Genomic DNA, 15,755 nt, shown 5'->3' with positions numbered 1-15,755 from the left:
TTGTGGGCCAAAAGGGCCTGTTACTGTGCTGTATGTCAAAGATGGCTAATGGCAAACCATGTGTCTCACTTCCAGGTGTTTCCAGATGTGACTTTAAAACATTACCCACTGAAAGGATTTCACTCTTTATTAACAACAGAAATTTGGAGAATTATTTAATATTTTTTTCAGCAAATTTTCACAGCAGAAACTAACTTTCACAGGGAAATTTGGTGTGACATTTTAAATATTTGAAACAAGTTTTAAGTTATTTTGAATGGGTTCAACAATACATTTGGACAACTTTCTGGAGGGCTTTATGACTACCGTATATGCCACTGTATTAGACAACTCGTGTATAGGACGATAACAGAATTTCCACCTAAAATGTTGGTTTTCGGTGCTACCTTTTGAATGAGACAACCCCCAAATCTGGCACTTACCGTGACCAGCGGATTCTATTCAAAGTAACCCGCAATATTTTAATTAAAGAAATAATTTATTGATTTTAATTCTATTTGGATATTTTAAAATACACCACGGACGGTTCCTTTAGCAGGCCGTTGAAAGCCTGAACGGAGCCGGCCACAGTCGGACCAGGTGGACGGGTCCCATGGAAGAGCGCTGAGATTTCGCTAACAACTAACAGGGCAGGCGCAAGATTGCAGGGCGGGAAGATGGTGGAGGTGCTGAGACTTCATCGTCGAGGGCAAGAATTTCAGATCCTTTGTAGAGGATAATTCACCCCCCCCCCTCCGATTTTAGGGTGAAACTTTTAAGTTTCAGGATCGTCCGATACCAACGGAACGTGTTGATACAGTGCAAGAATATGTGTTGACATAGGTCGAATGACTCCTATAATTGATGTAATCCAAGCATTGGCTAATTCGAACACCATCTGACGTTACACCCAATTCAACCCATCACTCAGTCTCAGCAAGAGTAACAATTCCAATGAGCAGTCAACCAGTCCCTTCCCCCACCCCATATTTCTCTCTCCAAATTCATGATAACTGGCTACATTCCAAGTCCTTCCTTTTTTCCCCAGGGAAAAGAGAGAGCAAACCTTTCTGTGAGTGTATTTGGCAGGATACAAGATATTGCCAAATTGTTAGATGATTTATCAGCATTCTTTCTGCCTTTCCTTTTATTGCAATCTGCACAAGAATCCAGCATTTTGTTGTTTATACTGTTATAATTGCTGCTTTGACGCTCCTTACTCTGTACCTTAATAAAGTCGGCTGAAGATGATCATTTCCTCAAATTTCCTGGAATAGTATTTCCCCCCCCAACCACCCCATTTGTTGTCCAGTCAGGAAAACATTCCTCTGCTCCAGAGAGTTTAACCGAAAGTGTTAACTGACAGATTGTTTCAAGTGAATGATGAAGTGCACCATACCATGACAAAGTGCTTGGCAATTTATAGCACATATTCAATGGGCAATACAATCTGTTACACGGTGAAATCCACGTCGTGTGGAATTCAGGCAAACAGCAAAAAAAAAAATCTGCAGGAAATAAACCGGTAAAAAAAATACGCAAGTTTACAACTGCCGCCCCGAGCAGTTAGTTCGCCAATCATGCCACATGCAAACTTAAGAAGCTGGCAAATTCACCTATCCGGCATCAATGAGATTCCCCCATCTACCGAAGCCTGTGGGTGGAACATATATCGGAGGTTTTACTGTATAAAGATTTCTGCAGGTTTATCTTCCATGAAAACTGCTGTGTGCTTAATTAAAAGACAGACTCCTCTCTCAGTCTATTTGGCAGCTCTTAGTAAATTCCTGGAGATCATGTCTTTGAAGATGAATAGAACTTTGCACCTTTGAACTTTTTCCAACAGTTTGTTTCCCTACCACTGATGTCGGACTCACTCGCCTGAAATGATCTGGTTTATACCTGCTGTCTGTGAATAAAGGAACAACATTAGCTCCAACACTTCATGTGTCGAACAAACAACATTTTCAGAAACTTCCTCCCTTGTCTTCCATCAACAGCCTGGGGTACACAGGACATAGGAGCAGAAATAGGCTGTTCAGCCCATCAAGTCCACCCCACCACTTAATCATGAGCTGATCCATTTCCCCCCCCCCCCCTCATCCCCACTGTTTGACCTTCTCCCCAGGCTAATCAAGAACCCATCAATCCCTCCCTTAAACACACTCCAATGGCTTGGCCTCCGCATTCGCTTGTGGCAACAAATTCTATAGGTTCACCGCCCTCTGTCTGAAGAAATTCCTCCATATCTGTTCTAATTGGGTGCCTTTAAATCCTCGACTCCCACTATGGGAAAACAACCTTTCAACATCGACTCTGTCCATGCTTCAACTGTTGAAATGTTTCAATGAGATTCTCCCCACATTTTCCTACTTCCAGGAGTTTGGCTAAGAGCTCTCAAATGCTCCTCGTAAATCCTTTCTCAATCATCTAGTGAACTCCTTGCTCCCTCAGATTCTAGTGATCCTCTCTGAACCCTCTCTGGTTTCAACTCATTCTTCCTTAAAGGAGCTACCCTAAGTGAGTGTCACCAGTGCCTTATAACGTCACATCCCTGCTCTTATATTCCTCTTGAAATGAACGGCCCAGCATTGCATTCGAATTCTTCACCACTGACTCAACCTGCAAGTTTCCCTTCAGGCCGTCCTGCATGAGGACTCCCAGGTCCCTTTGCATCTGGGGATTTTCAATTTTCTCCCCATTTAGAAAATACTCTGCCCATTTATTTTTTTTCTAGCAAAGTACATTTTCTGACATTGTATTTAATTTGCAAACTCTCCACCCAATCTCCTAATCTGTCCATGTCCTTCTGCAATCTCCATGTTTCCTCTACACTACCTGCTCCTCCACCGATCTTTGGAACGTCTGCAAACTTGGCCACAAAGCCATTCATTCCATAAACAAATCATTAATATATAATATAAAAAGAAGAGGTCCCAACACTAGCAACTGGCTAGTATTCCAACGCTCTGCTTCCTGCCAATTGGTCAATGCTCTACCCACGCTAGTACATTTCCTGTTATACCATAGGTTCTTATCTTGTTAAGCATCTTGTTAATGAATTTCATGACAATAATAAATTCTGATTCTGATAAGAAGTTTCATGTGAAAGGCCTTCTGAAAATCCCAATATAGTGAAATCTTGTTATAACGTGATCGTTGGGATCCGTAAAAATCTCGGCGCGAGAAAAGCGGAGTGGGGGGGTGGGGTCACACTATGTCAGAGTTTCACTGTATCTCCCTGATTAGTTCACACACTTACATCATTTCCATCTCTCCTTCATTTGGAGCATCCCAGCTCTTCTGTATGCATTTTAACTCATCACAGGATCCCGGTGCCCCCACTCCTGACAGGAGCCCGGCGCTAGAGTCCAATGACTCATTGCGGTATATTCGAATTCACATTAAATCAGGGTGTGCAAAACCGGATTTTCACTGTACACAACATCCTCTGCATCTCCTTTATCTAACCTGCTTGTCACGTCTTCAAAGAATTCCAATCGGAATCCTGTTGGGATTTATCCATCTGTACGCATCCCAATACACCTAGCTTCTTAATGCCAACTTCGGGGTTAGGCTGAGTCAAGAAAACATTCAACAATTCGCACAACACTTCAGCTTCTCACTCATCTCACCCACCCACTTGAATCTCTATTTGCTAGCCTGTTCTCCACCCCTGTCTCTTCTTTTCTCCCTCCTCTCGACCGCAGCCCCCCCACCCCCTTTATATTCAGGTCCCTGCCTGTCTCGTGCTCATAGCTCAACGGAGTGCTCAGCCCTGAAGCTTTGGCTATCCTGTCGATGCTGCGTTTCTCCCGCCTCGTGTCTGGAGGCTGTGCTGTTTAACTTAAGTCAGCAATTGGAGTAATGTCAGGACAGTATTTTTTGGTTGGATTTGTCAAAATGTGGTGGGGCCAAATCAACAATTCCAGATGGGGCTGCCTTACCATGTTTAATGGTGCCTGTGTAGCAAAGCTCATTATCCATCTGTTTCCAACTTATTTTTATTTTTATCAAATTCAGACAACTATGATGTAATGTGTTCCTGGAACTTGAGTATGTTTATGTTCTTAGTTGGTGGATGGAGGGGAACGTGTACATGTGGTTCTGGCTGTATTCAACCTTCCACTGTGTGGCTCAGGATCTGTTATTTCAGGTTCAATTACTGCTAGCGGTGTGTGATTGTGGGGGTGGTGGGCGGGAGAAATAAGTCAAGGGTTCCAGAGCTTTATTGTTTCTCACTGGCCTCCCACCCCCGCTGTATGTGGCAAGACCAAAATTATAGCCTGCCCCCTGATTTGTCATTTTTTCTGCATGCACCCTCACAAATGTAAATCACCCTGTCAGCACACTCAATGATCGTACTGTGACAGAGTATATAGAAGTGTTTTTGGGAGATAAAGTGGGAAAGGTTTGTTAGAGTAGGTTACATACACACACTTTAAAAACATCTTATTTGAAATACTGGAGCTCTGCTAATGCTAGACATATTGGCTCCATTTCTTTTGCAAGAGCTTTGAAGTGTGGTCAAGAGACTTCACTAATGGATTGTTGTTTACCAAAGGCAACAGATGAAAGGGATTGTTGGAGCCGCATATTGTCTGGAGGAGAGCTTTCTGTTGTAAGAGGGTCATTTGGTTTTGCAAGCAGAGAGAATCAAACAGGCTTTCTCTCAGAGAGTGTGAGAGAGATCACTTGACTGTGTTTCAGCCAGCAAGAGCAGCTGGGGACTGGAACAGGACAAGCTAGCAAGAAGCCTAGTTTGGAAGATGGCCTAGTCACAGCCCTTGTGGTTCATGCGAGAGGAGAAGACTGGCTGTCTAATCTTTCACTTGGAATAAGGGAAACAGAAAGGAACTCTGTGGTGACCTGAAAGAAAAAGGTTATCATCTGGAGAATCCTGACAGGGCAAGTTTCATCAGCAAGACACTGAAGTGCCTGATTAAAAACAACAAATCTCTCTCTGAAAATCTGACTAGAACCTTCCTGAGCGGTAAGCATTTACCTTTCAAGCACCAAAGCCTAGTGAACTTTATACATGTTAAATTCTGTGCAGTTTAAGAATTGCCTGCAACCAGTGAACTTGGAGGTTTGGACTGTGAACCAAAGAAATTTTCTGAACTTACAAACACGTGCACTAAGAATTAGAAGGGTGTTAAGTTAAGTAAGTAAAGTTAAAGTATTTTCATGTTTAAAAATAATTAAAAGCAACTTTTGTTTAAGTAACCATTTGTCCTGGTGAATATCTATTGCTGCTGGGTTTTGGGGTCCTCTGAGCTCGTAACAGTACATCCATTTACTCTGATCAATGTCTTCAGGAGGGAGGAACAAAATCACAGAATGGTTGCAATGTGCAAATCGGTCTCTTAGGGCTGCTGAGTACCTCCAGCTATGTGCCAGATTAATCCAGCTCATTTCATTCACTATACCCTGCAATTTCTGCATCCTGGCAACATCAGACACTGGCCCGGCTTCCTCATGAACAATACAACTGAGTCTGTTGCCACTCCAACCCCTGCATTATATTCTAGACCCCAAGCACTTGCTATGCAACACTGATTTAAGTGTTTTGATAGGCTGGTGATGAAGCCGATCAGCTGCTGAGTGGTAACATTGATCTACTCCAGTTCGTCTTTCGTAGTAACAGGTTTACAGTGGATGCCACCTCACTGGCTCTACAAACACCTGAACCCCAAAGGTGCACACATCGGGATCTTTTTATTGACTACAGTTCAGCATTTAACGCCATCATCCCCTCAAAACTGATCAGCAAACTCCAAGACCTGGGAGTTAACATCCCACTGTGTATTGGATCATGGATTTCCTCACCTCTAGACCACAATCTCCCATCAGTACTGGAGCACCACAGGGCTGTGTCCTTAGCCCTCTGCTCTACTCACTTTACACCTACGACTGTGTGGCTCGGAACGACAATAACACCATCTAGAAATTTGAGCAGTAGGGGAAGGAGATGAAACAGCATACAGGATGGAGATTGAATACTTGGCTGAATGGTGCACCAACAACAACCTTGCACTCAAATGTTGATGTTGACTTCAGGAAGGGAAAGCCAGAGGTAGACAATCCAGTGATCATTGGGGGATCAGAGGTGCAAAGAGTGAGCACATTTAAGTTCTTGGGAGTCACTACATCAGAGGATTTTTCTTGGACCCAACACACTAATGGCATCATGAAGAAAGCACGTCAGCACCTCTACTTCCTCAGGAGTTTGCGGAGGTTTGGTACAACATCAGAAATCCTGTGCTGATCTGATATGGTGACACCAATATCCTTGAGCGTAAAGTCCTGCAAAAGGTAGTGGACACAGCCCAGGACATCGCAGGCAAAACCCTCCCCACCATCTAGAACATCTACAAAGGAACGCTGCCGTCGAAGAGCAGCAGCAATCGTCGAAGACCCACACCAACCAGCGCCTGCTCTGTTCTCGCTGCTGCCATCAGGAAAGAGGTATCGGTGCCACAAGACTCAGACCACCAGGTTCAGGAACAGCTACTACCCCTCCACCATCAGACTTCTCAACAACAAACTCAGTCAGGGACTCTTACTTGTGCACTTTATTGATTTTCTTTTGTTCTCTCTGTGTTGCACAGTCAGTTTGTTTACATTCATTATCTGTTTACAGTTCTTTGATTGTTTACATGTTCACATTGTGTACAATTTATTTTTTGCACTCCCAATTTGTGGTCATTCTGCCGCGCCCGCAGGAAAAAGAATCTCAGGGCTACATGTGATGCCATGTATGTTCTCTAACAATAAATCTGAAATCTGCTAAAACAGTTCCTTGCCACACATGAAGTAAAATCCACAGTATCCGTAATTCAAGCATCTGGCAAAAAAAAATAAATCAAGGAAATAAATAAATAAATTTTAAGATTAATAAAAGTTTAAAATTGTAAAAGTGACAGAGGAGCACACAACCCTTTGGTGAAGATGGGAGCAAACATTCAGCCAGCGGAGAGCCCCGGCCGTGCCCCGTCCGCAGCAGCTGTTTGAATACAATGGTGGAGCACAGGATGAAGAGCCACTTGCTGTTGGGACGACTCTCCCAAATTGTCTCCCTGTCCCTGCCTGGCAAGAGTCTTCATCTTTATTAGTATATTATTAAGTATACAGGTAAACCCTGTTTTACAATTACTTGAATTATGAAAATAATTATCCGTGTTTGCATTTACCAAGAATTTATAATAGGTTTTAATAGATTTTCGCTTTCACGAAAATTGTAGTCATGGGTCTTTACGAACAGTTTCTCAGGTACGCTCTCCCTTCATAAAGCGGGGTATACCTGTAGTAGAAAGGTTTTATCTGTTAACTTCAGGGAGGAGGGGATGAATTATGATGGCATGGTTAGCATAGGGGTTAGCGCAACACTGTTACAATGCCAGCGACAGGGGTCCGAAGTTCAATTTAAAGTTTAGTTTGTAAGCTGCGGGAATTAAGTGAACCTAAGTGAAACATGAAAGTCTGCAAATGCTGTGATTGAAGTAAAAAATGCTGGAGGAACTCAGTTGGTCTTTCGGCGTCCATAAAAAAGCAAAGGTATATGGCAGTCATTGTGGGCCTGGGCCCTTCTTCAAGGAATAAACAGAATTAGCCAGAAACCGGAAATCTCAGAATTCAGACAGTGAATTCAGGCTGGGGGAGGGGTCCGGACCCACACAAGGTGTTAATTGGATAGGATAAGGGAAGAGATATGAATGTAATCATCCATAATTAAGGACTACAATTCTGACTTTCTTTTCAAATTACTTTACATTTTGACTTATAAACTGTTTAGTCTTAATGCAGTAAAAATACAACGCTGGAACAACTCAGCAGGTCAAACAGTGTCCTTTATTTTCTTTGGCTTGGCTTCGCGGACGAAGATTTATGGAGGGGGTAAAAAGTCCACGTCAGCTGCAGGCTCGTTTGTGGCTGACAAGTCCGATGCGGGACAGGCAGACACGGTTGCAGCGGTTGCAGGGGAAAATTGGTTGGTTGGGGTTGGGTGTTGGGTTTTTCCTCCTTTGCCTTTTATCAGTGAGGTGGGCTCTGCGGTCTTCTTCAAAGGAGGTTGCTGCCCGCCAAACTGTGAGGCACCAAGATGCACGGTTTGAGGCGTTATCAGCCCACTGGCGGTGGTCAGTGTGGCAGGCACCAAGATATTTCTTTAGGCAGTCCTTGTACCTTTTCTTTGGTGCACCTCTGTCACGGTGGCCAGTGGAGAGCTCGCCATATAACACGATCTTGGGAAGGCGATGGTCCTCCATTCTGGAGATGTGACCCATCCAGCGCAGCTGGATCTTCAGCAGCGTGGACTCGATGCTGTCGACCTCTGCCATCTCGAGCACCTCGACGCTAGGGATGAAAGCGCTCCAATGGATGTTGAGGATGGAGCGGAGACAACGCTGGTGGAAGCGTTCTAGGAGCCGTAGGTGGTGCCGGTAGAGGATCCTTTATACAGCAAAGATAAAGATACATATCCAACGTATCAAGGTAAGGGGGTGCAGGTTTATTAGTTAGGCATTGGAAAAGTATGTTTCAGCCCACCAGAAAATTTGCATATCTGGCCTCTGCAATCCCTGGAGGAAACCAGGGATTTTACTATATTTACTTGAAGTGAGGAAAAGAACTTCAAAGTCTTGTTTTGTGAATGGAGATGGACACTGCGGCAAAAATACTGGAACACGACGCTACTTAAAGGTTAAAACTTGTTCCAGACCTTGATGAAGGGCTCAAGACCGAAACGTTGGTGATGTATCTTTATCTTTGCCGTATAAAGGATACAGTTTGACCGGTTGACAATACTGACTCACTTCTGGGACCACACTCCCCAACCCCGCCCCCCAAACCATGTAAATTCTGGACCACCAGAACTCTCCTTTTAACACTGACCCAAATCCTTCCCCATGTTGAAAAGCTCTCAAACTCTCCGTCATTTAGATACCGACCTGCTCCCAGGATCCCCACTTACAGCGTATACTGACCCATTCACAGTATACACCCCCATTTAAATACTGACCCACCCCCATTTAAATACTGACCCACGATTATATCCCCCTATTTAATATTGACGCACTCCTAGATCCCCCCATTTAAATACTGACTCACTTGATGACCCCCCCATGTAATTGCTGACCCACTATTAGATCCCCACCATTGCAATACCGACACACTCTCAGAACCCCCTACACCTAGTTAAACAGTAAACCATTTCCAGGATGTCCCCCTTCCCCTCCTACTCAGGTAAGTACTGACTCACTGCCAGGATCCCCATATAAATACAGGTGTACTCTCAGAAACCCCCACACAATTGCTGTCTCATAGTTAACAAGATTAGTGCATGTGGAATTGAAGGTAGCATAATGGATTGAAAACTGGTTAATGCATAGAATGGGAATGAACGGATCTTTGAGGGGAGTAAAACACGGTTGTCTGCAGACGCTGTGATTGTAGTAAAAACACACAAGGCACTTTCAGGTGGCCAAAATACCCTGATGAAAGCCACATATTCTACCCCTATGAGGCTGTCAGGAGCCTCCTGAGAGAGCAGGAGGAGTCTCCAAGATGCACTTTCCAACCCTCCTCCGAGAGGGATAATCGCCGGAGCACTGAGGTCCCCCCCAGCCTGAAAGCAGCCGCTAAGGGGATGACAATCAGCTAGCGAGTGCCTAACAGCACCCCCCCCTTCCCGCAGCCCCTGCCCCACCGACGTGGCCACCCAAGGGCTGACATCCCAAAGGAACAGGAGCCGGAGTGCGCTCCAAGGCGCCTCCTGTGCAGCTGTCCCTTTCAGGTGGCCAGCGCTGCCCTTTAAGCGCTGCCACCCGAACGACCATTCCACAGGTCTGAATCCACTTCTACAGGCGTATTTTTGGCACAGAATGCACATGAAAGCAGTGGACCTCAGCCAGTCTCGCAGTGTCCATAGGAGGTAAAAATATATTACCAACGTTTCGGGCCTGAGCCCTTCTTCAAGGTAGTCTCAGGTTTTCAGGTTTGTCTGGTACTGCATCACCATATTAATCAATTCTTTGGTTGAGAGGGCAAACATAAATTTTCACATTTAAGAGAAGATGAAGAGGATACAAGGGGACATGGAGATGCTGAGTAACTGGACAAGAACACAGCAGATGAAACAGTAGCCCCTTTTAAACTGCAGCACCTGGGTCACCCCCCCCCCCACCGCCTCCAGGACCCAGGTCCAATTACTTGGGCAAAAGTGCTAGAAGTACCTTTCAAATCACAAGCCGGCGATTTAATAGGGGAATTCAACCCCCACAATGATGCGCCATGCACTCATCGGAAGTACTGCTGGATGTCCAGATGCTGGCTCCCCGGTGACGCAATGACGCGCCGATGACATTGGAATAAGCAGGGCCAGCCATTTTCTTGTACAAATCTCCCATGGACATGACCTGGGTAAGTTTAACTGGATTCCCCAATTACCTCTGAGGTAGGTCATGGACCTGGTTGGGTTCTGACAGGGTTGACCGGGTCAGACCCTTTCTAACTGGGGCATTAAGAGGGCAGTTTGAAAGTACCTAACGTTGAAAAATGTGAGCCCCTGAGGTGTGCAGAATAGAAAGGAAGAGTATTAGTCAAATGGTGACGATTAGATGATTAAAGGGAACACTCGATGCGTGTGCTTGTACATAGAAGTCACAAAATTGGTAGCGTCGTTGACAGAGAGGGTAATTGAAGAGGATAATAATGATTGGTTGGTGAGATGGGCAGGGAAAGGCAAATGAAGATTAATCCTAGGAAGTGTAAGGTGCTGCATTTTGGGAGGATTAACAACAGTCCTTTTACCACTGGCCCCCTGTCCCAGAACTGGGAATTTACTGGGACAGGGTCCAGTGGAAAAGGAACACTGTCTGAATGCCAGCGTCAAATGACATCATTTCACACCGGGGATTGACCACCTCAACCCCTACTCATATCCCTGGCATTTGCTGATAAAACCAGTGGAAAAGGAACAGCAGAAATTCCCCCATTTCCAGTCGAAGGTTGAACATTCCGATCCCTAGGGATGAGCTGTGTTCAGTGGAAAAGCAAATAGCGTCCCAGTTAAAGGTGGCCCAGTGGAAACAGTATGAAGGGCTTCCTATCCCAGGACCTGCACAGCCAATTAATTGGGATGCCAGTGGAAAAGGGGCTACAGAGTGAATGCATGGGCCCCAGGGAATATTGAAGAACAGAGAGACCTTGGTGTACAAGTTTGCAGCACGCTTGATAAGATGATGAAGAAATGGGATATATACCTTCATTAGAATACAAAATCAGGGTGGGGAGGTATTATGTAACTATTTTATCAAGCATCGGTGTTCTGGGTTCCATTATTGTCATGTAATGCTACCTATAGAATGTAACATACATGAAATTCTTTACATTTGTCGACCGTGTCGCCACTTTGTGTAGCGCCCCTCACAGAAACCTACAGCCCCTGGTCTCCCCTCCAACTACTGTGCAGGCCTGTGCCTGCTTGGCTTCTGAGATCAGACAATCCCAGGCGTATTCAGGCTATTAAAGAAGGATCTAATTGCACTGGGATGACATGTCTCGGTTATGAAGACTAGATCAGTTGTGTTTGTTTTGGAGTGGAGGGGGACCTGATGAAAGTCTATATAATCACACGAAGCATAGATAGGGTGAACAGTGTGGCAGAGGTAGAAGGTTTAAATTTTTTAAATTTAGACATACAACAGGGTAACAGGCCATTTCGGCCAACAGGTCCAGGCCACTCATTTACATCCATTAACCTACACCTTCCTTCCCCCCCCCCCCACCCCAACCAACCCAGTACAGATGTATAATTCTGTGATGGACAGTTGCTAAGAAGCAAATGCAGATGAATCAAGCAATTGTAAGGCAAAAGGAAGGCAGATATTATTAGGTGAGGGTTTGAGTACAATTATGAAGAGTCTCATTGCGTTTGTACAGCTCCTTGGTGAAAATGCATCTGGAGCACTGGGCAGTTTTGGTGTCCTTAACTAACAAAGGATGCGCTTGACACGATGGGCATTCTGCCATGATACACCAGACCAGATGCAGAAATTATGCATGGGCCACAAAAATTATGTATGGGCCACAAGAGGAGAGATTATGCAGACTGGCTCTGTACTCTCCAGAGCAGTGGTTCTCGACCTTTTTCTTTCCACTCACATCTCACTTTAAGTAATCCCTATGCCATAGGGGCTCTGTGATTAGTAAGGGATTGCTTAAGGTGGGATGTGGGTGGGCAGGGAAGGTTGAGAATCACTGCTCTAATTGTTACAGAAATATTTTGCTTGAGAAAAATTGTCATTGGCCCATTTCCTTTGGAGTTACGAAACCATGCACATAACGAGTCAATGAGGGACGATTAAAGCAGGGGTTTTCAAACTTGTTCTTTCCACTCACATCCCACCTTAAGCCATCCCTTACTAATCACAGAGCACCTACAGCACAGGGATTACTTAAAGTGGGATGTAACTGGAAAGAAAAAGGTTGAGAACCACCACATACAGCATGGGAGGACAACCTTTTAATTTTTAAATTTAGACCTACAGCACAGCAACAGGCCATTCTGGCCCATGAGTACATACCGGGGATGTGGGCGGTACAGACTCGAGGGCCAAAATGGCCTGTTACCGTGCTGTAGGTCTAAATTAACAAAACATTTGGAAAGTTGAAAGGTGTGGGCAGAGTACATGTCAAAAGATTGTTTGCCATGGTGACGAAAGTCTAGCACCAGAGGGCTCAACTTAATCGGAAATGCATCAGAATTTCTTCAGCCAGAAATTTGCAGAATTTGTCACAACAGGCAGTTGTGGAGGCCAAGTCATAAGTGTATTTAAGGCAAAGATTGATTGGTCAGATCATGATTAAAGGGCAGGGCAGCCTCGATGGATTGAATGGCCTATTTCTGCTTCTATATCTCATGATCTTAATGAGGTCTCATCAAAATTCTGAAAGGGTTGGACAGGTTTGGGAAAATGATGCCTGTGATCTGGATGAATGGCAGTAGATTTGATAGGAGCAGAGGAGCCCCTCCTGTTCCATAACATGTTTCCTTCTGGAGACTGTCATGGGACCCCCACATGTAAACACCCACTTACTCCTGCCACATGACTTAAATAACCAATGCCCAACCATTCCTCGGTGGCGAGGGAGTGTCTCTGCTGATGTTCACTCCCCCAGACCCCTCGCTCTCTCTGTCCCCTGACCACTCTCTCCAACCCTGGGTCATTCCCCCCCCCCACCCTTTCCAACCCTGTCCCCCTCCGCTCTCTCCAACCCTGGGTTCCCCCCGCCCTCTCTGACCCCGGGACACCCCCCCGCACTCTGACCCCGGGAACATCCCCCGCTCTCTCTGACCCCAGGACCCCCCCCCCCCCAGCTCTCTCTGACCCCAGGAACACCCCCCTGCTCTCTCTAACCCCGGGACTGACCAACTGCTCTCTCTAACCCCGGGACTGACCAACTGCTCTCTCCAAATCCGGGAACCCCCCCCCACTTTCTCTGACCCTGGGACCCCCCCCCCCCGCTCTCCGAACCCGGGACCCCCTCCGCTCTCCGAACCCAGGACCACCCCCCTCACTCTTCGACCCCGGTACCTCCCCACCCTGCTCTCTCTGACCCTGGGTCCGACCCTACTGCTCTCTCCGACCCCGGGACCCTACTGCTCTCTCTGACCCCGGGACCCTACTGCTCTCTCCGACCCCGGGACCCTACTGCTCTCTCCGACCCCGGGACCCTACTGCTCTCTCCGACCCCGGGACACCCCTGCTCTCTCTGACCCCGGGACCCCCCCTGCTCTCTCTGACCCCGGGCACCCCCCATCTCTCTCCGAACCTGGGACCCCCCCACTCTCTGAACCCGGGACCCCCCCACTCTCTGAACCCGGGACCCCCCCCCACTCTCCGAACCCGGGACCCCCCACCGCTCTCTGACCCCAGGACCTCCCCACCCTGCTCTCTGACCCCAGGACCTCCCCACCCTGCTCTCTCTGACCCCGGGACCTCCCCACCCTGCTCTCTCTGACCCTGGGACCGACCCTACTGCTCTCTCCAACCCCGGGGCCCCCCTGCTCTCTCTGACCCCAGGCACCCCATCTCCGAACCCGAGACCCCCCCACTCTCTGAGCCCGGGACCCGCCCCGCTCTCTCTGAACCCGGGACCCACCCCGCTCTCTCCGAACCCAGGACCCTCCCACCGCCCTCTCCGAACCTGGGACCCCCCCGCTCTCTCCGTTTCCAAAACTGTCTGGTCTCTCTGACACCGGGACACCCATTATTCCTGGTCAAGAATCTATAAACTCTGGGCCTCCACACCTGGATCCTTGACTTTCTCATCAGAAGTCCACAGTCAGTATGAATTGGAAACAACGTCTCCTCCTCACTGATTATCAATACAGGCACACCCCAAGGATAGGTTTAGTCCATTGCTCTACTCATTCATTATACACCCATGACTGTGTGGCCAGACACAATTCCAGTGTTATCTACATCACAGTTGTCGGCAGAATCACAAACAGTAAAGAGGAAATGAACAGGAGGGAGAGAGATCAGCAGATTGTATTTATTAGCTTCAGATTTCAGTTTCCCACATCTCGCTCTTCAATCATCTGAGTTGTACTTGAAACATTGTTTGTGTTTTGGTGAACAGTTTCAGACTTAAAGATTTCAAGTTAGACCCCGCAATGTTGAGAACCCATACAACCTTGTCGGTAAAATATGTTAAGACAGACCCTTCAAACCAGGCAGGTTTATTGGAGGATATTAATGCCCACACCACGTGGCGGGGGCTATTAATCTACTCGTGAACTGGATACCCCTGAGAGTACCCAGGCCTGGAGCCATTGCCCGCCCGTTGGTCATTGCATTATCAGCATGATTCAGGCGGGAATGAAATTCTCTCAAGAAAGAGCGGCCCAAGGAATAAATCGCTCCTTCCTCAGCAAGGTTAACAGATCCCCCTCCGCCCCAGTTTTGTTTCCCTGCACTGTCAAAACTTAATGCACTGAATTAACATCGTCTCCCTCCGTTTCACTTGTGCACCACCCTTTCCATCCCCAACTGCTTAAAGTGATCAACTGATGACCATCCTTACACCCCCTCCATGTTCCTCCGATTCCATACTTACAACACACACAGGCAATAAGCTGCAGGCACAGTCTCACTATTTCGCATCAGGTAACCGCCATCTTTCCCCATCAATGCCAACAGATCTTCTGTCTCAGCGTGGCCGATGCTCCCGTGATAGATGGACAAACTCATGGTGCCGAAAAGATGACTGAAAGGCAAGGGACGGTCTGTCTGTCCGTCTTCTCTCTCTCTCTCTCTCCCTCTCTCTGCAAACTCTCTAGTTTACAGCAAGCTAAGGAGGGCTGTGAGAGTTTAGTGGGTTCAATGCAGCTTGCGTGACTTCCTGTGTGATAAACCTGCTGGGTTCAGATCAGCTTTAGAGACACGTTCCCATACCTTGTTTTGTTCGAGAACGGCACGTGTTGAGTTCACACAATCAAGTTCAAACATCTGTCTATATTACTTAGTGCTGCAAAAAATAGACCAATTGTTTGGTATGGAGTTTTGTCCTTTGTTCATTGAACAGTCACTTTTAATAGGTGCTTGAAAGTTTGTTGTGGAGGTTCCACGAGAGTAACGCAAATTAACAAGTGGGTCCACTGCGATGGGCCTCTAGGCTTCAGCCTGATGGTTAATCCCCTCATTGCCCGAAGCCTCCATGTTGACGAGATCACAAAGAAGGCCTGCAGCGGCTAGACTTTGTGAGGTGTC

General features: G+C 46.6%; 1 protein-coding gene across 10 annotated transcripts in view; it reads right to left on the bottom strand.

Annotated features, from left to right (window-relative positions):
- Positions 1 to 15,755, bottom strand: part of LOC138748596 (suppressor of cytokine signaling 1-like) — a 183,951-nt gene that overhangs the window by 123,385 nt on the left and 44,811 nt on the right. The window contains exon 1 of one of the 10 annotated variants that reach the window (XM_069909056.1): positions 15,103 to 15,491. The exons of the other annotated variants lie outside the window; for them this stretch is intronic. The gene's annotated coding sequence lies outside the window, so the exon portion shown is untranslated. Of the gene's footprint in view, positions 1 to 15,102; positions 15,492 to 15,755 lie in introns of those variants that run through there. 10 annotated transcript variants of the gene reach the window in all.

Source organism: Narcine bancroftii, chromosome 13, assembly GCF_036971445.1.
Source record: "Narcine bancroftii isolate sNarBan1 chromosome 13, sNarBan1.hap1, whole genome shotgun sequence".
Taxonomy (NCBI): domain Eukaryota; kingdom Metazoa; phylum Chordata; class Chondrichthyes; order Torpediniformes; family Narcinidae; genus Narcine; species Narcine bancroftii.
Note: the sequence above shows the minus strand (reverse complement) of the source record. Positions and strands in the feature narration are given on the sequence as shown.